This window comes from Pan troglodytes, chromosome 16, assembly GCF_028858775.2.
Source record: "Pan troglodytes isolate AG18354 chromosome 16, NHGRI_mPanTro3-v2.0_pri, whole genome shotgun sequence".
In the NCBI taxonomy this organism is placed as follows: Eukaryota; Metazoa; Chordata; class Mammalia; order Primates; family Hominidae; genus Pan; species Pan troglodytes.
Genome location: NC_072414.2, coordinates 41,685,128 through 41,709,168, shown reverse-complemented (window position 1 = coordinate 41,709,168; position 24,041 = coordinate 41,685,128).

The following is a 24,041-nucleotide window of genomic DNA, read 5'->3' as shown; positions in this document are numbered from 1 at the left end:
AAAAAACCTGTAGCAGATACCCAAAAGGAAATGATAAAGAAGTCAAAGTATACCGCTGCCAAAAAAAAAAAAAAAAAAAATCAAATCACAAAAGAAGAGAGGAAGAGAGGAATAAAGAAAAGAGCCCAAATAGCCAAGGCAATCCTAAGCAAAAAGAACAAAGCTGGAGGCATCACATTACCTAATTTCAAACTATACTACAGGGCTGCAGTCACCAAAACAGCATGGTACTGGTACAAAAACAGGCAGATAGATTAATGGAACAGAATAGAGAGCCCAGAAATAAGGCTGCACACCTATGACCACCTGATCTTTGACAAAGCTGACAAAAACAAGCAATGGGAAAAGATTCACTATTCAATAAATGATGCTGATAAAACTGGCTAGCCATATGCAGAAGAAGCTGGACCCCTTCCTTACACCATATACAAAAATCAACTCAAGATGTATTAAAGACTTAAATGTAAATCCCCAAACTATAAAAACCCTGGAAGACAACCTCGACAATACCATCCTGGACATAGGAACAGGCAAAGATTTCATGACAAAGACACCAAAAGCAATTGCAACAAAAGCAAAAATTGACAAGTGGGATCTAATTAAACTTAAGAGCTTCTGCACAGCAAAAGAAACTGTGAACAGAGTAAACATACAACCTACAGAATGAAAGAAAATATTTGCAAACTATGCATCTAATATTCAGGTGTATAAGGTCTAATATCCAGCATCTATAAGGAACTTAAACAAATTTACAAGAGAAAATAACCAACCCCATTAAAGTGGGCAGAGGAAATGAACAGACACTTTTCAAAAGAAGACATACATGTGGCCAAGAAGCATATGAAAAAGCAGCTCAATATCAGTGATTATTAGAGCAATGCAAATCAAAACCGCAATGAGATATCATCTCACACCAGTCAGAATGGCTATTATTAAAAAGCCAAAAATAACAGATGCTGGTGAGGTTGCAGAGAAAAGGGAGCCCTTATACACTGCTGATGGGAGTGTTAATTAATTCAACCATTGTGGAAAGCAGTATGATGATTACTCAATGAGCTAAAAGCAGAACTACCATTCAACCCAGCAATCCCATTACTGGTTGTATACCCAGAGAAATATAAACCATTCTACCATAAAGTCACATGCATGTGAATATTCATTGTAGCACTATTCACAATAGCAAAGACATGGAATCAACCTAAATGCCTATTAATGACAGATTGGACAAAGAAATTTTGGTACACAGACACCATGGAATACTATGCAGCCATGAAAAAATGAGATTACATCTTTTGTGGGAACATGGATGGAGTTACAGGCTGTTATCCTCAGCAAACTAACACAGGAAGAGAAAACCAAATACCACATGTTCTCGCTTACAAATGGGAGCTAAATGATGAGAATTTAGGAGCACAAAGAAGAAAACAAAGAAGAAACACTCTTCCCTTCACCCTGGTGGAGCAGAAGGGTGTGCAATTAATTTCTGGGCTATGAAGACACCAAGAATGAGCTTGCTCCCTAGATTTGGCAATTTTCAGTTATTTCTAAGCTGAAGCCTGGCAGGAGAGAACCCAAATTATTAATTACATTTGTTTCCAGTGTTCAAGACAGTTTCATGAGTGATATTCACTTCAGAGATATATTCTGCCAGTTTACTACAACCCCAAACTGCTTGCTTCAGAGTCTAGGAGCTCTACATGTCCTTTGGGCACAAGATCTGGGGCAGTTTCAGTCAATGAAAGTAAAATAAGGTTAGAAGCTGAAGTGAGGGTTGTTTCCCCCACTGACCCCAACCCCCTTCACTAGATTTACCATCCCCTGGCAAGAGCTTGAGGTTGACTTACGTTTGTCTCATCACTTGTAATGTGACTGTAACACACTGAACTATCAGAATCCCTTTATCTTTCACTTCTGTCTGCACGTTCAGGGAAAGAATGGGATATTTATGATCCCATCAATTTAATAGACCATGTCAATTTCTGCATCTCAGTCTGTAAAGCATACCCATGTGGATTTGAAAACTGCCTTTCAGACATGAACTTTATTTTTCATAATGAGGAACAGAGACATTATTGGGGAAGTGAAATGGGGAGAGAGGAAGGAAATAGTAATAAATCTTACCAAGGCAACTTCCAACCCTGGATTATGTCATTCAATTAGGATATGCTTATATAGATAAAGATACTAGTCAGTATTTGCTTTCTTGCCTTAGAAAATCCTTCGTGTCACATTAGCTCACACTGGTAGTCCATTTACCTCATAGAAAAAGCACAGAGGCAGAAATCTGTCCTAATTTTTTTAGGTATTTAAAAGATTATCTTATGTTTCATAAGAGTAACTTTTAGATTTATGTCTGCTACTGTTAAACTTCAGCAAGCAAATAGCCATACATGACTAGTAGCTATAGTTTGATGAGAGGCTACTAGCATTTCAAATCAATGGATTAAAAAGGTAGTAACACATTTTTTAAAAAAGTATAGTATTTTTAAAGCAATAAAAAGTTATTTTTGTTTCCCTAGCCTATTAAAAAAATCACACTTAGGCATTTAATGATCTTGGCTATTAAAATAGAACAGTGGTATATCAAAAGGGAATTAGGATGTAGTTAACCATGCCATGAATTGTTACCATGTATAACAATAATAACAGATGTGCTAGGGACTTTACATGTGTTATATTTAAATATATGAATGATTAAGTTCAATACCCTTAGAAAAAATTAAGACCTTCTGATTTTATTACATGATGAAGGGTTTGCAGCAGTTAATTTTTGAATGTTATTTTGCTTAATTTAAAAATTAGTTTGCAGTTCTAAGCATAAAGCTTATGGTGGGCACATTATCCTGAAACTTAGAATTGTTATCCTTCTTTCATTTAGTTAATGAGTATTTACTGAGCAACTACTTTGTAATAAAGTCTGGGATGAATCAAATAGAAATTTAATTCTAATAAAATGATAAACAAATGCGATTCAAATAAAAACATTTCATGGAAAAAATGTTTTTTTCATGGAACTCTTATAAGTTTACTTAAAATTTTGATGAAAAAACAAAAGGCCAAAAATTTCCAGGATTATTTTGCAAAAAGAGAACAAAGTAAGACATTTCTATCTACGAGACACCAGACTTATAATACAGACAGTTTGTATTAATACAGGGAAAAATAAGTAGTCCAATGGATCACAACAGGAAAACCAGAAACAGACATATAATATATATATATGTATATATATATATGTATATATATACATATATATATAGAACATATGTGAAAGCAAAGACAGTATATAGGTCAGCAAGGAAAAAACAGGCTATTCAATACATGATACTAGAGCAATTATTTATCTACATGAAAAGAATCAAATAAAATTCCTATTTCACACCCTCCACAAAAACCAATTTCAGGTGAATTAAAGGCCTAAACGTGAAAAGAAAATCTGTAAAACATGTAGAAAATAGTTAATACAGGACACTGTCTTTGTATTGTTAGAATTTCTTAAGAAATACAATAGTAAAATTCATTAAGTATATTCATCAATTGCTTACAATAAAATCTGGCTAAATTAGAAATTTTCTGAATGAAAAGACACCATAAACAGACGGAAACTACAAGCCTCAAAGTGGGACTAATAGGTACATGGAACACAGAAAGAACTCCGGCCGGTCAATAAGAAAACAATCCAATTGAAAATGGATGAAGGAAGAGGAAATCCAAATAGCCAGTAAGCTCTTGAAAAGATATTGAACTTCAACAATGGCAGATTAAACAAAGTGACACATTATATCACGACTATCAGAATGATAAATGCTTAAACCTGACAATATAAAATGTTAGCAAGGATACAATGAGAACTTTCATGTATTGCAGGTGGGGATTATACAGACTGCAGAGCAATGCAGCAATACCTAATAAAGTTCAATATGCACGTGCCCTGTGGCCTAGCAATTCCATGAGAAATTCTGTCACATTTGCACAAGAAAACATGTGTAAGAGTGTTCTTTACAGCATTACTTATAGGAGCAACAGATTGGAAACAATTCAAAAGTACATCAACAAGAAAATAGATAAATTATGAAATACACTACAGGAGTGAAAATGGACTAGAATGGTATCTTTCAATATGAGTAATTTTCACGAATATAACATTAGATTTTAAAGGCAAGTTTGATAAAGACACATAGAGTCTCCTTATGTTTTAAATGTATATAAATTTTGAGAGCATGTAAGAACATTATATGTTGTTATGGATTTATGCATATACATATAAAAGCATAAAAAATTAAATGAAATATTATACCTAAAATTTATGATAATTATTACCTCTGGGTGGTGGGGGGTGTCAGGCCTCTGAGCCCAAGCTAAGCCATCATATCTCCTGTGACCTGCACATATACATCCAGATGGCCTGTTCCTTGCCTTAACTGATGACATTCCACCACAAAAGAAGTGAAAATGGCCGGGCCTTGCCCTAAGTGATGACATTATCTTGTGAAATTCCTTCTCCTAGCTCATCCTGGCTCAAAAGCTCCCCTACTGAGCACCTTGTGACCCCCACTCCTGCCCGCCAGAGAACAACCCCTCTTTGACTGTAATTTTCCTTTACCTACCGAAATCTTATAAAATGGCCCTACTCTTATCTCCCTTCGCTGACTCTCTTTTCGGACTCAGCCCGCCTGCACCCAGGTGATTAAAAAGCTTTATTGCTCACACAAAGCCTGTTTGGTGGTCTCTTCACATGGACGTGAGTGAAATTTGGTGCCATGACTCGGATCGGGGGACCTCCCTTAGGAGATCAATCCCCTGTCCTCCTGCTCTTTGCTCCATGAGAAAGATCCACCTACAACCTCAGGTCCTCAGACCAAGCAGCCCAAGGAACATCTCACCAATTTTAAATCCGGTAAGCGGCCTCTTTTTACTCTCTTCTCCAACCTCTCTCACTATCCCTCAACCTCTTTCTCCTTTCAGTCTTGGTGCCACACTTCCATCTCTCCCTTCTCTGAATTTCAGTTCCTTTCCTTTCCTGGTAGACACGAAGGAGACGCGTTTTATCCGTGGACCCAAAACTCCGGCGCCAGTCCCGGACTCAGGAAGACAGTCTTCCCTTGGTGTTTAATCACGCGGGGACGCCTGCCTGATTATTCACCCACGTTTCAGAGGTGTCTGACCACGCGGGTACGCCTGCCTTGGTCCTTCAACCTTAGCGGCAAGTACCACTTTTCTAGGGGTCAAGAATCCCCCAACCCCTTCTCTCCGTGTCTCTATCCCTTCTCTGCTTTTCTGGGGGACAAGAACTCCCTAACCCCTTCTCCTTCACCCTTAGTGGCAAGTACCGCTTTTCTAAGGGGTAAGAACCCCCCGACCCCTTCTCTCCGTGTCTCTACCCCTTTTCCGCTTTTCTGGAGGGCAAGAACCCCCCAACCCCTTCTCTCCGTGTCTCTACTCTCTCTTTTTTCTGGGCTTGCCTCCTTCACTACGGGCAACCTTCCACCCTCCATTCCTCCCTCTTCTCCCTTAGCCTGTGTTCTCAAGAACTTAAAACCTCTTCAACTCACACCTGACCTAAACCTAAATGCCTTATTTTCTTCTGCAATGCCACTTGACCCCAGTACAAACTCGACAGCGGTTCCAAAGAGCCAGAAAACGGCACTTTCGATTTTTCCATCCTACAAGATCTAAATAATTCTTGTTGTAAAATAGGCAAACAGTCTGAGGTGCCTGACATCCAGGCATTCTTTTACACATTGTTCCCTACCTAGTCTCTGTTCGCAATGCGACTCGTCCCAAATCCTCCTTCTTTCCCTCTCACCTGTCCCCTCAGTCCCAACCCCAAGCGTCGCTGAGTCTTTCTAATCTTTCTTTTCTACAGACCCATCTGACCTCTCCCCTCCTCCGCAGGCTGCTCCTGGCCAGGACGAGCTAGGTCCCAATTCTTCCTCAGCCTCAGCTCCTCCACCCTATAATCTTTTTATCACCTCCCTTCCTCACACCTGGGCCGGCTTACAGTTTCGTTCTGTGACTAGCCCTCCCCGACCTGCCCAGCAATTTCCTCTTAAAAAGGTGGCTGGAGCTAAAGGCATAGTCTAGGTTAATGCTCCTTTTTCTTTATCCGACCTGTCCCAAATCAGTTAGCGTTTAGGCTCTTTTTCATCAAATATGAAAAACCCAGGCCAGTTCATGGCTCATTTGGCAGCAACTCTGAGACGCTTTACAGCCCTAGACCCTAAAAGGTCAAAAGGCCGTCTTATTCTCAATATACATTTTATTACCCAATCCGCTCCCGACTTTAAATAAAGCTCCAAAAATTAAATTCTGGCCCTCAAACCCCACCACAGGACTTAATTCACCTCGCCTTCAAGGTGTACAATAATAGAAAAAAGTTGCAATTCCTTGCCTCCACTGTGAGACAAACCCCAGCCACATCTCCAGCACACAAGAACTTCCAAATGCCTGAACTGCAGCGGCCAGGCGTTCCTCCAGAACCTTCTCCCCCAGGAGCTTGCTACACGTGCCGGAAATCTGGCCACCAGGCCAAGGAATGCCCGCAGCCCAGGATTCCTCCTAAGCCACATCCCATCTGTGTGGGACCGCACTGAAATTCGGACTGTTCAACTCACCTGGCAGCCACTCTCAGAGCCCCTGGAACTCTGGCCCAAGGCTCTCTGACTCCTTCCCAGATCTTCTTGGCTTAGCAGCTGAAGGCTGACACTGCCCGAATGCCTCAGAAGCCCACTAAACCATCAGGGACGCCGAGCTTCAGGTGACTCTCACAGTGGAAGGTAAGTCCATCCCCTTCTTAATCAATACGGAGGCTACCCACTCCACATTACCTGCTTTTCAAGGGCCTGTTTCCCTTGCCTCTATAACTGTTGTAGGTATTGACGGCCAGGCTTCTAAACATCTTAAAACTCCCCAACTCTGGTGCCGACTTAGACAATACTCTTTTAAGCACTCCTTTTAGTTATCCCCACCTGCCCAGTTCCCTTATTAGGCCGAGACACTTTAACTAAATTATCTGCTTCCCTGACTATTCCTGGGTTCTAGCCACACCTTATTGCCGCCTTTTCCCCCAGTTCAAAGCCTTCTTCACATCCTCCCCTTGTATCTCCCCACCTTAACCCACAAGTATAAGACCCCTCTACTCCCTCCTTAGCGACCGATCATGCAACCCTTACCATCCCATTAAAACCTAATCACTCTTACCCCGCTCAATGCCAATATCCCATCCCACAGCACACTTTAAAAGGATTAAAGTCTGTTATCACTGCCTGCTACAGCATGGCCTTTTAAAGCCTATAAACTCCTCTTACAATTCCCCCAATTATACCTGTCCTAAAACCAGACAAGGCTTACAGGTTAGTTCAGGATCTGTGCCTTATCAACCAAATTGTTTTGCCTATCTACCCTGTGGTGCCAAACCCATGTACTCTCCTATCCTCAATACCTCTCTCCACAACCCATTATTCTGTTCTAGATCTCAAACACGCTTTCTTTACTATTCCTTTGCACCCTTCATCCCAGCCTCTCTTCGCTTTCACTTAGACTGACCCTGACACCCACCAGGCTCAGTAAATTACCTAGGCTGTACTGCCGCAAGGCTTCACAGACAGCCCCCATTACTTCAGTCAAGCCCAGATTTCTTCCTCATCTGTTACCTATCTCGGCATAATTCTCATAAAAACACACGTGCTCTCCCTGCTGATCGTGTCTGGCTAATCTCCCAAACCCCAATCCCTTCTACAAAATAACAACTCCTTTCTTTCCTAGGCATGGTTAGTAAAGTCAGAATTCTTACACAAGAGCTGGGACCGCGTCCTGCAGCCTTTCTGTCCAAACAACTGGACCTTACTGTTTTAGCCTAGCCTTCATGTCTGCGTGCAGTGGCTGCCGCTGCCTTAATACTTTTAAAGGCCCTAAAAATCACAAACTGTGCTCAACTCACTCTACAGTTCTCATAACTTCCAAAATCTATTTTCTTCCTCACACCTGACATATATACTTTCTGCTCCCCGGCTCCTTCAGCTGTACTCACTCTTTGTTGAGTCTCCCACAATTACCATTGTTCCTGGCCCGGACTTCAATCTGGTCTCTCACAGTATTCCGGATACCACACCTGACCCCCATGACTGTATCTCTCTGATCCACCTGACATTCACCCCATTTCCCCATATTTCCATCTTTTCTGTTCTTCACTCTGAACACACTTGGCTTATTGATAGTAGTTCCACCAGGCCTAATCGCCACACACCAGCAAAGGCAGGCTATGCTATAGTACAAGCCAACAGTCCGCCTCTTAGAACTTCTCATTTCCTTTCCATTGTGCAAATCTGTCCTCAAGGAAATAACTTCTCAGTGTTCCATCTGCTATTCTACCACTCCTCAGGGATTATTCAGGCCCCCTCCCTTCCCTACACATCAAGCTCGAGGATTTTCCCTCGCCCAGGACTGGCAACTCTTAACTCCCTCTTAGAGTGGATAGATGATCTTTGCTGGCAGGGGACCCTCCGATAGTTTCACCCTGATGAAGTTCTATTCTTTACGTTTATACTCACTCTTATTGTCATTCCCATTCTTATGCCACCCTCTACCTCCCAGCTATCTCCACCACACAATCAATCTTACTCATTCTCTCCTAGCCGTTTCTAATCCCTCCTTAGCGAACAACCACTGGCTTTGCATTTCCCTTTCTTCCAGTGCCTACACAGCTGTCCCCGCCTTACATGCAGACTAGGCAACATCTCCTGTCTCCCTACACCTCTGTACTTCCTTTAACAGCCCTCACCTTTACCCTCCTGAAGAACTCATTTACTTTCTAGACAGGTCCAGCAAGACCTCCCCAGACATTTCACATCAGCAAGCTGCCGCCCTCCTCTGCACTTACTTAAAAAACCTTTCTCCTTATATCAACTCTACTCCCCCCATATTTAGACCTCTCACAACACAAACTACTATTCCTGTGGCCACTCTTTTATGTATCTCTCGGCAAAGACCCACTGGAATTCCCCTAGGTAACCTTTCAACTTCTCTATGTTCCTTTACTCTTCATCTCCAAAGTCCTCTTCTTGTTTACTTATACCCAGCCCCAAAAATAACAGTGAAAGCTTGCTCATAGACACTCAACATTTTCTCATACACCATGAAAATCGAACCTCCCCCTCTATGCAGTTACCTCATCAGTCCCCATTAAAACCTCCGACGGCTACCGCCCTAGCTGGATCCCTAGGAGTCCAGGTACAAGACACCCCTTTCAGCATTCCTTCTCATCTTTTTACTTTCATCTCTAGTTTTGCCTTGCACAAGGTCTCTTCTTCCTCTGTGGATCCTCTACCTATATGTGTCTACCTGCTAATTGGACAGGCACATAAACACTAGTTTTCCTTACTCCCAAAATTCAATTTGCAAATAGGACTGAAGAGCTCCCCGTTCCCCTCACGACACCAACATGACAAAAAAGAGTTATTCCACTAATTCCCTTGCTTGTCGGTTTAAGACTGTCTGCCTCCACTATTGCTCTCAGTACTGGAATAGCAGGCATTTCAACCTCTTTCATGACCTTCCATAGCCTCTCTAATGACTTCTCTGCTAGCATCATGGGCATATTGCAAACTTCAAGTTGACTCTTTAGCTGCAGTTGTCCTCCAAAACTGCCGTGGCCTTGACTTACTGCTGAAAAAGGATGACTCTGTATATTTTTTAATGAAGAGTGTTGTTTTTACCTAAATCAATCTGGCCTGGTGTATGACAACATAAAAAACGCAAGGATAGAGCCTAAAAACTTGCCAACCAAGCAATTATGCTGAACCCCCTTGGACACTCTCTAATTAGATGTCCTAGATCCTCCCAATTCTTAGTCCTTTAATACCTGTTTTTCTCCTTCTCTTATTAAATTTAGTTTTTTGATTCATACAAAACTATATCCAGGCCACCACCAATAATTCTACACGACAAATGTTTCTTCTAACAACCCCACAATATCACCCCTTACCACAAAATCTTCCTTCAGCTTAATCTCTCCCACTCTAGGTTCCCACGCTGCCCCTAATCCTGCTCGAAGAAGCCCTGAGAAACATTGCCCATTATCTCTCCATACCACCCCCAAAATTTTTGCCACCCCAACACTTCAACACTATTTTGTTTTATTTTTCTTATTAATATAAGAAGACAGGAATGTCAGGCCTCTGAGCCCAAGCTAAGCCATCTTATCCCCTGTGACCTGCACATATACATCCAGATGGCCTGTTCCTTGCCTTAACTGATGACATTCCACCACAAAAGAAGTGAAAATGGCCGGGCCTTGCCCTAAGTGATGACATTATCTTGTGAAATTCCTTCTCCTAGCTCATCCTGGCTCAAAAGCTCCCCTACTGAGCACCTTGTGACCCCTACTCCTGCCCGCCAGAGAACAACCCCTCTTTGACTGTAATTTTCCTTTACCTACCCAAATCTTATAAAATGGCCCTATCCTTATCTCCCTTTGCTGACTCTCTTTTTGGACTCAGCCCGCCTGCACCCAGGTGATTAAAAAGCTTTATTGCTCACACAAAGCCTGTTTGGTGTTCTCTTCACACAGATGCAAGTGAAAGGGGGCATCTCAGGTCAGGCCCCAAAACAGAGCCTAATACAGGGATAAATATTGGGAGATGTGATCTCAGGGCAGCAAGAGTGAAGGAAAGGCAAAATGAGACAGGAAAGGATAAGGAAGAGAAGTACAGCAATGTAACTGCACAGGCCGCACAAAGAACCATCCTCGGAACAGTCCATTAGAGAAAGGAAGGGAGAAGAAATGATTATTTTAGGTTCTTACAGTCTTCTTGCTCTCATCGGTCATAATTTACTGTCAGGAAACTAATTTTTCCACGCTTCCAGGTTCTCTCACCGGGCCTTTACACAACTGCTGTGGAAGGCATCTCCAGTGCTCTGTGGCATGATAGCTTCATTCAAATCTGGAAGTAGTAAGAAGATCTAGGGATTTCTAGTGCTTGCCTGCTGGAACTCATGCAGTGGAACCGCTGCCCTGAGTGTACTGCAGTGGCACTGGCAGCTCACATGGAACAGCCAAGGGTCAGGAGACATGTGAGGGAGAGAGAATCTGAAAGGTTATGTATAAAATACTCAATATAAAGGGAGATGTGACTGGGAGGTATAGGAGGATTCAGCTGCATTAATAATGTTTTATTCCTTAAGCTGAGTATTAGGTTCATAGCTGTTTGTTCTATTTATACCTTTCAGATAGATAGATAAGATATAGATACAGGTATACAATCATGTGTCACATCACAATGGGAATACATTCTGAGAAATGCATCATTAGGCAATTTTGTTGTGTGAACATCATAGGGCATACTTACACAAACCTGCTGTCCTCTCCTATGATAACAATACCTTCTTCTGGAATACCTCCCAAAGGACGAGTCTGAGGCTGTTTTACAGTTAACTTTTTTCTTTTCTAAATAGAAGGCACATACTCTAAAATAATGATATTTATAGTACACTAAAAAGTAACACACAAACCTAGATGGTATAATTTACTACATGCCCAAGCTATATGATATAGCCTATTGCTCCTAGGCTACAAATGTGTATAGCAGGTTACTGTACTATATATTGTAGGTGATTATAACACAGTGGTAAGTATTTGTGTATCTAAACATAGAAAAGGCACAGTAAAAATACAGTATAAAGGATAAAAACCTCCATAGGGCGCTTAACATGAATGGAGCTTGCAGAACTGGAAGTTGTACTGGGTGAGTCAGTGAGTAAGTGTTGAGTGAATGTGAAGGCCTGTGACATTACTGTACACCACTGTAGTTTTTATACACATTGTACACTTAGGCCACACTCATTTATAAAAAATATTTTCCTTCAATAATAAATTAACTTTAGCTTACTGTAACTTTTTCATTTTATAAACTTTTTAATTTTTAAAACTTTTTGAATGTTGTAATGACACAACTTTAAACACAAAAATGTACAACTCTGTGAAAATATTTTCTTTCCTTATATCTGTATTCTATAACTTTTTTCTGTTTTTAAGATTTTTTTTTACTTTATAAACTTTTTTGTTAAAAATGAAGACAAACACACATTAGCCTAGGCCTACACAGGGTCAGGATCATCAATATCACTATCTTCCACCTCCACATCTTGTCCCACTGGAAGGTCTTCAGGGGCAATGCATGATGCTGTCCTCTCCTATGATAACAATGCCTTCCTCTGGAATACATCCTGAAGGACTAGTCTAAGGCTGTTTTACAGTTAGCTTTTTTCTTTTCTAAATAGAAGGCATATATTCTAAAATAATGATATTTACAGTACAGTAAATAATAAACCAGTAGCATAGTTGTTTCTTATTATCAAGTATTATGTACTGTACAAAACTGTTTGTGCTAGACTTTTATATGAATAGCAGTGCAGTAGGTTTGTGCACACCAACATCACTGCAACCATGTGAGTAATGCGTTGTGCAATGACTTATAATGGCTACAACACCACTCAGTGATAGGAATTTTCCAGCTCATTATAATCCTATGGGACCACCATCATATTTGCAATCAGTCATTGACTGAAATGTTAAATACATGACTGTATATTACACATTAAACAACACCTCTAAAGATGTTTTGATCCAGTTCAAAGGGCTTTAAAGATGTTTAATGTATTAAATTGAGCTATGTTTTGAAACTTATAGAAACTAGTTTTTTTCCTACTCTTATGTTGGAAGTTGTGCTTAGTGTTTTTTTTTCTGTATACTTTTATGTTGGGAAGCACAGAGCTTGTGAGGAAGTATTGATCAATTATAAAAAAAATTTTATTTTCATGTTTGAGTGATGAGTAAGCTAATTTGTATCATTCCTATAATGGAGGTTTCATAGAAGAGGTGAATTTTAAAACTGGCCCTAAAGATAAGAAAATCTGGAAAAAAAGTTGATAGGGAAGAGCCTTTCATAAAAACAAACTGAGCATGGGATGTAGAAAACTAGCTCAGGGAACAAGGGAATAATTATTTGACCAGATCATGTGAAGGAAGAAATGGGATATATAATTGCAAAGATACAATAAAGCTAGAATGCAGAGGAACTTGAAATGCCTAGTAGTCTATATTTCACTGGCAAAAGATAAATTGAAAATTCTAAACTATATTTTCCAGCCTGTCAGAAGTTTGATATAGTCACATGTCTGAGTTTTGACCAACAGGACATGTAAGAATGGCTCTTCCAGGCCTGGTCCATGAAACCTTCCTTGCCTGCTAAACAGATAAAGAAAATCTGGTGGAGCTCTCTGAGGCCCCAAAAGATGGCAGAGTCACTCTGGAAGAAGCCTGGGTACCTGGATGACTATGTGAAGCAGAAACCCCACCATATCCTCTCTGTGTATCCCCAGTGGTTGGTGATATAATCAAATAATAAATCTTTGTTGTGTTAAAACACTGAAAATAACTCTGTTTGTTACAGCATTTAGCCTATTCTGACTAATATACTACATAATTGCATTTATATGCCTATCTCTTACTGCTAAACAGTGAGCTTTTTGGGGGGCAAAAACATATAGTTCTTAATTCACATTGACTAGCACAAAGATGATCAATAAGTATTTACTGAATTAATACATACTCAACTAAGGCAGGAGAAAGGACTAATATATTTTATAATGTTCTCCTTGTACCCACCTTTTCTCCTAAAGTGATTGTTGAAACAAACATGCAAAGAAAAAAAAGTTCTTAAACACAAGAAAAACAAAATAGCAAGCCAACAAGATTTCACCATTTCTCAAATATTCTGAGTATCTGACATTTGTTGCAGTAGAAAATAAAGGTTGGTTCTGAGGTTTCCAAAAGGGACAATCATACATCCTTCAAAGCAATAAGGGAAAGAAGGCTTTCCATCCATCATTCTCATCATGAAAAGAGCAAAATTCTCTACATTCTATAAGTCTAAAGTAATTTCTATCCCTAAGTTGTTACTTGTAACAAGGAAACTTGGAGTCAGTTTTGCAAGGCTATTTACTAGAAAGTCATTTTGACGCATTTACTTGGGGCAGCTATTTGTCATAGCTGAGTCAAAATGCATTAAAGTGGCTTGAAATGTGCAAGTTTTCCCCCTTTTTTATTACTAGGAAATATTTACAACACATTAACCCCAGGCAATCTTAGGAGACTTTCATTTTAAGGATATTGGCATATGTTTTTTGAGTGCTGAGAGAATCATTAAATATATAATTAAGAATTCCCCATGGAGATTGATGCTAAATTAGTAGATCAAATTACTATTACTCAAATATCCCCCCTTTCCCAAATTCCATATATATATATGTTTGTGTGTGTATGTGTGTGTATAAACACATTAGGAACCCCAAAATTTTCAAATTAAAAAAACAGCTATCATTATTAAGCAGAAATTCTATGTATTCTTTTAAAGTAAATGAATATGGCTATTATAACTTTAAAAGAGAAATCATGACACTTGGAGCATTCATTCATGTAAATTCCTAGAGAATGGGCAGATGCTTAAGTTAAGAATGACTGATGGTCTTTTGTGAAATGCGCGAGCTTGGTAAATACAGACCTCTTGGTTATCTGTAGTTTGTCTTTCAGATTGTGTCTAGGTGTCTCCTCATTCTTACTCTTCCCTGATCCTCAGCTCATGCCTTGCTCAGCCCTATGCCAACAGCAATAAGGTGCGGATGATTATATCACACATTTCTTAATACTAAAAACAGTTGATGAGGCTGGAGGATCACTTGAGCCAAGGAGTTAAAGTCCAGCCTGGGCAACATAGTGAGACTTCAACTTTAAAAATAAAAAAATTAAAATTAAAAAGTTGAAATTGCTATACCGTTTGTTTGGGAGTTGTGTGGAAAAAGTCCATACATGAAATTAACTGCCTTAAAAGAGCAACCTCAGACTGCCTTTATCCCCCACATCCTTATTCTGCCTAACTCCCACCATCCTGTCAACCTCTATTTTGCCTCAAAGCTTCATGCCAAAGCAACTTCTGGTACTCAGTTTGGTAATTTGGGTTCCTAGTTGTTGAACACCTTCTATTTCTGCACATGAATACAAGCACATACATCTCTTTAATATTCTCCCATGTACATTATTCATGTTGTGAACTTTGTTCATGATTTTTTTCTTGGGTAAAAACCAACCCCTCCTTCAATTATAATGAAAGTTTCAAGTTAAATTTCTCAGGGAAAGTAATAGGGAAATATTTTGAATTGAAGTGCTAAGAGGAAACTTAATGGCAAAGTACATCTCCAGTTCTGTTAACTGACAAGTTTAAACTCATGCTAAAGTCTCCAAAGTATTAACATAGCCATATAATTTTAAATTTTTCTAGTAATTCAAGACTAAGACATGGATTTTTAACATTTTTTCTAGGTCAGTGAGTTATGCAAATGTATCTGGTTTCCAAGATGCTGGGTTATGGATGTCACAAGAAAAAAAGTCAACAGTCCTAGTCACAAAAAGGCAATGAAAGCAAGGAAAGAAGTTCTCTAATTAGAAACTTGAATTAGATGCTAGATGCAGTGTGTTGAATTTAAAATGTCTGCAGAATCAAACCTGACTTTTTAAGAAAGAAATAGTTTTATCAGAGAAAGTCATAATAATGCCATTGCTGTTTGAATCAAGAGGAAAGTAATAAACATCAGAGAAGTAGCAGTGTTTTTTTCAGAGCCATTTCATGTCTGTTCACACAGTGCTTACGCATGAGAATGAAGCACATTATGGTTCAGAAGAAATGAAACAGCAAACAAAATACTATCATGACATATTCCATTTCAGAAGGCTTAATGATCTGTTGTTTTTATGAAGATTATTATGTTCTGAATATCCCTATTCAGAAATGTCCCCAAGAAAATATCGTAGCCTTGAACAAAATAGAGGAACAACTGCAATCCTAAAATAGCAGGGCAGGAGACAGTGGAAAGTAGAAAAGACCTCTCAGTGTGTTCCTTGATGAGATATGAAGACTGATGATAGATTGCTTTTACTATTTTCTCCCATGATTTATTTTTACAATTATTTGATGAGAAATAGCATTTTATCAGAAAAACACTGCTGTAATGTTGATAAAGCATTGTTCTGAAAGAGAGGGAGCTTCCCTGAAAAATTTAACAGGGTAGTCATTCAGCTCTTTCAATTCTCAATCTCTCTATGTGGCTCCATCTATGTCAATGTTTTTACACCATACAATAGCTCAAATTGTTAACTTGATAAATCCAGAATAGAGTTCTCTCTTGTTCTACAAACCCATACATCTATATATCCCTTCCTATTTGATATTTACTCCTGAACATCCTTCAGGAACTTCAAATCCACTGAACATATCTTCATCATCTTCACTGTAATTTGTGGTCCCTTTGAGAAGTGTCGCAATTACTGCTGCATTTGGAAACAGCTCATCCTTGACTTTCCCCATAAAGATTGAAAATCTCCTTGCATTAAGAGACATAAATTTCCAATTATTTTTAGTCTGTGTTTCTCACAGTGGGTTTTGTTCTTGCAGCAAAGAATAGTATAATCTTCTATAACTGCTATAGATATTAATGAATAAAATGTTACCAACTCTTCTGATCTTGTTGGCAAAAATTCTACCGGTGTGTTAGGACTATCTTCTTTTAGAAGCAGCATTTCTTTTGTGAATAGTTAGGTAGAGAATGGTTAGATAGGTGGATAAAGGGACAGACAGCTATACACATCAATGATTTATAACATAAAGGAATAAATGGAGGAATGAGTCACTGATTCTCAGTGGGGTGAAAAGTGACCCAGAATGAAGTGAGTGAATCCCTCTTCTGAGGGTTTTTTCTTGATCTGCTGTAAATATGGCTCGAATTTTAGAGATCAATCCTGTTTTCAAATATATTGCTCCATTTTGATACCACTTGTATCAATTTTGGCATTTGGGAAATATGGTCACCAAACTTATGGTAGAAAATGATAAATGTTTCTATCTCATATGTTTTCATTAGGGTTTTTAAAAATATTATGTAAGAGAAAATACATTAAATGTTCAACTGTAAGTATACTTCTATTTTTTAACTTTCCACTTTACTTTGGTCATTTCTCAGTCCTCATCTTTCTTGTTCTAACAGCAGCTTTCAATAAAATTGAACACTTCCTTTCTTGAATATTTTCTTTACTTGGCCTTAGTGTACCACTCTCTCTTAGTGTTCCCTTTACATCACTGGCTGTTCTCTCTCGTCTCCTTTGGTGGCTCCTTCACATACACTTGACCTCTAGACCTTGTCCCACCTCAGGGGTCAATCTTTGAACATTTTTATATATCTACAATTTCCTGTGGTCTCATGGCTTTTAAAAACTATGCTATCTTTTAAAAGCATCTACCACTGATGCTCAAAGCCTGGACCTGTCACCTGAAGTCCTTTCTGTCTATTCAAAATCTCCACAAGGATGTTTAATATTAGTTTAAAGTCAACATGTTTAAAACAGAACTCCTAATTTTTCCCTAAACTCTAATTGTCCTGCCTTCAGCTTCATCTCTACCAACAGCAATTCATCTATCCAGTTGCTTGGGCCAAAACCCCTGCACTTTTCTTTGATTCTTCTCTTTTTCTCATACCCCTCCACCAATCTTTCAGGAAATCTTGTTGGCTCCACCTTAAAAATATATCCATAATACTACTAATTATCATCATCTCTTTCTGTTCCAATTTATTTACCCACATCCACTGCTATGACTTTTGTCGAGATATCATCTCTTAGGCTGGGCACAGTGGCTCACGCCTGTAATCCTAACAGTTTGGGAGGCTGAGGTGGGTGGATCACCTGAGGTCAGGAGTTCAAGACCAGCCTGGCCAACATGGTGAAACCCCATCTCTACTAAAAATACAAAAATTAGCCAGGCATAGTGATGTGTACCTGTGGTCCCAGCTACTTGGTAAGGTGAGACAGGAGGATTGCTTGAACCTGGGAGGTGGAGGCTGCAGTGAGCTGAGATCACACCACTGCACTCCAGCCTGGGTGACAGAGCAAGACTGTCTCAAAAAAAAAAATATCATCTCTTACCTTGATTATTGCAATAACTTTCTGTTTTTTTCTCTCTTTTTGACTTCCCTATAGTCTATTCTCAATAGCCAGAGTGAGCCTTTTAAAACTTGAGTCAGGTCATGTCCTTCTTCTGCTCAAAATCTCCAAAGGTTTCCTATCTTTTTCAAAGTAAAAAGCCTATAGAGCCTTAAATGACTTGGTCCCCCAATAGCTCTTGTCCCCTCTTCTGTCACTCTTTTCCTTATTCATTGTGCTCTAGTCTTACTGGCTTTTTTGCTTTTCTTTGAATTCCTAGCACTCTGCCATCTCAGGGCCTTTGCTCTGGCTGTTCCCTTGATTAGAATAATTTTTCTCTAATACTTCCAAGTCTCACCCCTTATTTTATTCAATTATATGCTCAATTGTCACTTTATCAGAGATAACTTCTCTGACCACATTAACAAAGTAGCAACTTTCTGTCTCCCTAATCCTGGTTAATTTTCCTCCAGTGCATCTTAAAACTACCTCACATACTACATTTTTTGTTAGAAGGGAATGCCTATCCTGTGTTAGCAGGTATGGAGAGAATCTCCCAGGATATTATGACAGTCAGGAGGTAGCAGACTAAAAGAAGTAAGAAGGACTGGGCAGAGGCACTGAGGAAAGAGACTGTGGTTTGTAGAAAAGAGCTTTCTTTCTGTGGGCAGGGTTGATGCTGCTGTGCAATCAGCTCTCATGGATTCCATATTGTCTTAATGATCCTGGGAGAGATTAGTGGAAAGATAGAGATTGCAGGCATACATTGTTTGTACATGAGATACTAGAGGTGGAAATGTCACCATTGTTAGCATCAGTTTCCTCCAGTCTTTGCCATGTTGAAGTATATTCATGCTCCAACCGCAAGGTTTCCCATAATACAGCAGGTATCCCAATTATTTTGGTCAATTCCCTGATAAGGGTGACACTTCACATGGTCATATTTCTTATTCCTTTCTTTATTTTATTTATTTATTTTTTTTTTAAGTCAGAGTCTCGCTCTGTCGCCCAGGCTGGAGTGCAGTGGCAAGATCTAGGCTCACTGCAAGCTCCGCCTCCCGGGTTCACGCCATTCTCCTGCCTCAGCCACCAGAGTAGCTAGGACTACAGGCGCCCGCCACCACGCCCGGTTAATTTTTTGTATTTTTAGTAGAGATGGGATTTCACCGTGTTAGCCAGGATGGTCTCGATCTCCTGACCTCGTGATCCACCCACTTTGGCCTCCCAAAGTGCTGGGATTACAGGCATGAGCCACCGCGCCCGGCCTTCTTATTCCTTTCTTTAAAGGCAATGGTATCGATGACAGTGGTGAGTTGTTAATGCCACAAGACATCAGTTCAGGAGCTGGTGCCAGGCCTACCACGGCTCACCTCAAAATCCCTGACTTCCCTAAAACTACATGTCTGTACATGTCTGGTTCTAGGGTTATAAAAGCAACACTCTGGCAAAGACCACCTTGAAAATGTGCACCCAGACTGCATTTTTAGGTATTTGAGAAATCACAGAAATAGCTTCTTCTTTCCATTTTTAAAAGTGGAAAAATAGATGGCATTTTTAAGGATAAAGAGAAATTAAGTGACTAAGCCCTACTAACTGCCACCTAGGCCAATATTAACTGTCAAAATCCCCAGAGAGGATCACAAAGTAAGAGAAGTAAGTGTGTTTTGTGTATCCCTCCCTTCTGGGAGCCATCTTTCCCTGCCCTTCGATTTCCAACCAAAGGACAGTCATCTTGTGGTCTATGCATTTCAATTGTCATTCCCCTCCCTAGTCAAAAGCTTCTTTCAGAAAATAATCTGATATAAATCATTTATTCCTCAAATATAAGGCTACTTGCTTTGTTTTGCCTCTGTGAAATATGTTTCAGCTCTGCAGCAGGGTGAAGATCACTCACAGCTGTCAGGAAGATTGAAGTCAAAAGTTGGGGCAAACTTACTCAGGCACTGGGGAAATCAAGACCCGCCGGACAAAACTTTGTCGGTGAAACAAAACCAAGGCATGGATTGTACTGGAGTCAGAGCAAGAGGTAGTCATTTGAGGAAATGGCGTACACAAAAATTATTCTAAGATCAAAAAATGAATCCAGTCCCAGTGTGGGGAAAGGGTTGAATGTATTCTGTTTTTTAGTAAGGCTTAAGAAATAGGGCATATATGCAGTTGGTCTGGATAAATTCCCAGCCTTGTCAGGACAGGGAATGGGGAAGTGGGGAGTGTCGTTGGGGATGATTCTCTTTGGGAAAGTAAAGACTCTTGGGGGCAGAGCTGCACTTCCATTGTTCTTGAAGAGAGAACTAACATCTACTAAGCACTTTTTTGGTGATAGGCACTGTGCTAAGAGCTTTGCTTGCATTATCTTATTGAATTATTGCAACAACGTTATGATGCAAACACTGTGTTTATCTCCATCACTTGTTAAAGCTCTCAGAGTAATAAATGTTGAATTCAGGCTGTGAATGCAGCTCTGGCTGTTTCTGGAGACAACACCCACTCGGAACAGCCATATGGCCTCCATATGGTAGAATGTTGGACTAACACAGCCTGCATTTGATATACAGCAACACTCCCCAGTGTCTAAGAGAATGGAATGGGTCCTCCTCAAAACTTTCCCTCATATAATGCTGTTTCCCTGAGATTTCCAAAGATCCTGATGGTTCTCTGGGTTCAATGATGTTAATTTATGTGTTTTCACATCTCAAAATTTAATGAATTAGCAATGGCCTGCAGGATCTGGTCTCTGAATTACTAGCTTGAGATGGATCTCATATTCTTCTTGATCCAATCCAGATGTGCCTAATGGAGGCAGCCTTAAATAGGTATTATCATAAAGAAAATTCTTACAAAGGCGTGAGTGGTGACAATTATATTTTAAATTTTATCGTCACCTAACAACATGTCAGGCTGATTCAATTCTTCACTGGGATTTCTGATTCTCCAATAACTGTGGGCCAGGGGACACACTGCCCAAATCCCTGAAGGGAGTTCTCCTAATAATTGGAATATGCTGCCTAACTCAATTTCTAATTCCCTAAACTCTATTCTGGAATACATAGATATTGAATCAATACTTCCTTTGTGTCTCTCATCACAGGGACTCATGCACTAGCACACCATTTGTTGGCATTCATTCATTCAACACAGAATCACTAAGCATCTACTCTGGGCCATACTTTGAGACGACAGTGAACAGGACAGGCATTGTCCTTTGGGAATCTTATAGTCCAAAAGTAGAAACCACATTTTAGTGTAATCAGATATTATCCGTGAAGGAGTCCCACAGCACTTCCCAACAAGCTTCACTTTCTAGACATATTTTTAAATCTTAATAAAAATGCTATAGAGTTTTTGACTCAAGTTGAAACTGTTCTTGGGTCTCACTTAGATGAAGACAGTTCTTAAAAGACTTGAGCTTCCTGACCATAATATATTCCACTTCAAATATGGAGTAAATGTATTCCTGCTTCTGTATATTCTTGCTATGTATACAATTTGCCCTTCCTAGAAAACTTTTTGTTTCTACTTTGTTTATCTAATTCTTGCCTTCCTTCAAATCCCAGCTCAGGTTCCCATATTCTTTGAAACTTTCTCTGGCACAAGGGAGTTCTTTGCCTAAAAATTCCCAGGACATTCATTATCTTGTTGTCATGACTCCTTGGATTATTTGTTTCTTCTCATATCTACCCTCCAGGAGTTTTTGACTTTTTCACCTTTGCATCCTGTTGTTTAGAAAAGTGTGTAGCACATCACGGATACCCTGAAAATGTTTCTTAATGATAACACATATTTCTCTATTAACTTGATGATTATCAGGCCTAAAGAATAAACTTTTCCCAGGTAAACACTTTGTGACAATTAGCTTTTGGCCAGAGAAATTTACCCTTAGACTTAGGGTCTGCAGTTTTCTTTTAGGTTTCTGCATGGATTACAAGGCAAACTTTCTTTGTAATTAGTCCCAAACATGGTGGCGTATTATGGAAAGGAAGCAGAGAGCAAGAACTTGTGGTTTCCAAGACTGCTATAGTAGCTGATACTCTTAGGGAAGCAGCACTATGTTTGGCACCATTAATTATATAGGCACTATAAATAACATAGAATAAGAAATTGGATGAAAATCCCAGATAGACTACTAAGAATTAGGAGAACAAGATAAGACAATGGATTCAAATACTGAGAAATGTCAAAACGTAACAAAGAACAGGGTGACTCATTTGATTAATGTCCAGGGAAGTTGTTAAGTATCCAGATCACAGTCTAGGCAGTGAGGGAATCTGGAAACAAATCAAGCAATCTCAACATTAAGGGCCAGGAACCCCAGACAATTCAGGGCAATAACTCTACAGGGCACCTAGAGTAAATGTTCTATATTTGTCTCTCTAGCCCAGCGCTGTCTAATAGAAACATAATGTGAGTCACTTATATCAGTTTTAATTTACTATGGTCACATTAAAAAGTCAAAATTAGGCTGGGCGCTGTGGCTCTTGCCTGTAATCCCAGCACTTTGGGAGGCTGAGGCAGGAAGATCACTTGAGGTCAGAAGTTCAAGACCAGCCTGGCCAATATGCAAAACCTCGTCTCTACAAAAAATACAAAAATTAGCTGGACGTGATGGCACCCGCCTGTTATCCCAGCTACTCAGGAGGCTAAGGCATGAGAATCACCTGAACCCAGGTGGCAGAGTTTGCAGTGAGTTGAGATTGCGCCACTGCACTCCAGCCTGGGCAACAGAGCAAGACTCTGTCTCAAAAAAAAAAAAAAAAAAGTCAAAATTAAAAAGTGAAATTAATTAAACTACTATATTTTATCTAACCCAATAAATTCAATGTATCACCTATCTGTATATTCAATACGAAAGTCATATTCAATATAACTGATGTATAAATGACCTAGTTTACATTTTCTTCTTTTCATGGTAAGTCTTCAAAATCTGGTGTGCATTTTACACTAAGAACACAATTCAGTTCAGGCTAGCCACATTTCAAGTGCTGATAGTCAGGTATGGCTAGTTGCTACCATACTGGACAGCATAGTTCTAGCCTACTGGTGAGAGTTGATTCCTACGACTGCTAATCTTTGGGTTGCTTCACCATCATCCCTAGTTTTGCTTTTTATATACTAAATCACTTGTGGTAACCAATTCCCCAAATAAAAACTTCACTGTTATAAATATTTGAGGCAGTTTCTGTTTTTTTTTTTTAGATCAGAATATGGCTAAAACAAAAGTACAAACCAAAGAAAGAATACATACAGAAGGAAAATCAGAGGGTGTACCCTAGGAAGATAGAAAAGGAAGGTCACAAAAGCAAACTTTAGCAGCAAACACCAAAGCACTGTTAGAAGGGAGCGATTGTTGGCAATCAGACTTTTACAATTACAAGAATAACATTACTGGTTGTGCTGAAAAAGGGGGTCTCAAACTCTATTAGCAAACACTTGACATTCATCTCTTCCTCCTTTTATTCCCTTGCTCCATTGCTGTAATTCTATGCACACTATGTAATCCTCATTACAATTTGGTTTCTCATGCAGGTCTGTCTACCAGATAAGAAAGCCTTAGCTATGCAGATTAAAAAACTTGGTCTCTTTGGGACTTTATCCAACCCTTGCATAAAGGTGTCTCCACTTTTTAGTATCTTGCTGCACATGGCAGATCCTGGCAGGAGTTTCCTATATTGCTTTCAGTCAGAGACCTGATCTGGCAGGCCTTAACTCTGTTTTTGGGCCTCCATCAGCTCTCCCTCTGTGAAAGAAGAAGAGATGAATTCTATTCACCATTGTATGATCATAGAGAGCTGGAAGAACTTCTTGTCAGCTGGTCCAAACTCATAATTTTTACAAATGGGGAAAGTGAGACCGATGGGGATTAAAAAAATTGCTTAAGGTCATGCAGCAAGTTAGTAGCAGAATGGAGATTATGACCCATGTTTTCTGCTACAGTGCTCTTTATACTGTGTCATATATTAGATTATTACCTTAGATCACCCAATACTGATTTTGTGATTACAAATAAATTTTAGTAAGTAGG